The 1,235-nt window shown below is 31.3% G+C and overlaps 1 non-coding gene across 1 annotated transcript; it reads right to left on the minus strand.

Annotated features, from left to right (window-relative positions):
* Window positions 1-618: 618 nt before the first annotated feature.
* LOC126007447 (U6 spliceosomal RNA) lies at window positions 619-724 on the minus strand. Its single transcript, XR_007495019.1, has one exon. It is a non-coding gene; the product is annotated as a U6 spliceosomal RNA (small nuclear RNA).
* Between the last annotated feature and the right edge of the window lie 511 nt (window positions 725-1,235).

Raw genomic sequence — 1,235 nt, forward strand, 5'->3', positions numbered from 1 at the left:
ACTCTAACCTAGAATGAAGAATTTTTTCGAGTATTCCTTATCAGGAATTAAGTTGTATATTAAAAAGCACATTCCTACTTTAACATAATTATGTGCCAAATTATATAACATATTATTCCTTTAAATTTTCTCTAAATCAACTATTTTGATTGAATGAAACTTTTAATTAAATAATATTTAATTATATTCTCACATTTTCTGAAGAAAGCTCAGGTTATATTTGGAGTATTACTTTGATTTGTTTTGTTTTGTTTTTATTGAGGGGGCATATCTGACAGTGCTCAGGGATTACTCCTGGCTCTGTGTCAAGAAATCACTCCTGGCAGGTTCGAGGGACTGTATAGGATGCCAGGAATCAAACCCAGGTCTATCCTGGGCTGCCCACGTTCAAGGCAATTGCCCAACCATTGTGCCATCTCTCCAGCCCCTGAAGAATTACTTTAAATCAAAATCTGTTTAACTGAGAAATCATATAATTTTTAATTCATATCTGTGAATATCATATTTTATGACCTTTGGATAGCCTTAATAGCTATAATTGTTTATCAATAATTTCATGTTTAACAAAAGCAAAGGTCAAAACCTTCATTATGATTGAATGATCTTCCTATTCTTTTTTTTAATATGGAACGCTTCAAGAATTTGCATGTCATCCTTGCACAGGGCCATGTTAATCTTCTCTGTATCATTCCAATTTTAGTATATGTGCTGCCGAAGTGAGCACTGATCTTCATATTCTTAAGAGAAAATCATATCTTGGGCTCTGAGGGCCATTTGTATTACAAGCCATATTCATTAAATTTATTATGTGAGAAAATTCTGTTCTCAGTACTGACACAGTACAACTTATAACAAAGATATGGGACTCTTGACTTAAAAACTTTACATCCTAAGAGAATGCTTCTATCTGCTAACTTATCTTTAAGGGGGTTACTGTATATATCATAGTGCATCTTTAAGGGGTGATGACACCCCCCCATAACAGCAATTAACACAATCCATTTAATACTTCGTTATCCAAAGAAAGCGGTATATCTTATTGCTATGAATGTTGAAAAAGTTTATAGTTTTTTTTTTTTTTTTTTTTTTTTTTTTTTTTTTTTTTTTTGCTATTCCTGGTAGCAGGAAAATATGGTTCCTATACTGAGAAGAAATATTAATCAAGACCAGGAAACACAATATATTTTACTTAAAAGTTTATTTACTCATCATAATTTTAAAATGTTATGTCTATA

Source organism: Suncus etruscus, chromosome 4, assembly GCF_024139225.1.
Source record: "Suncus etruscus isolate mSunEtr1 chromosome 4, mSunEtr1.pri.cur, whole genome shotgun sequence".
In the NCBI taxonomy this organism is placed as follows: Eukaryota; Metazoa; Chordata; class Mammalia; order Eulipotyphla; family Soricidae; genus Suncus; species Suncus etruscus.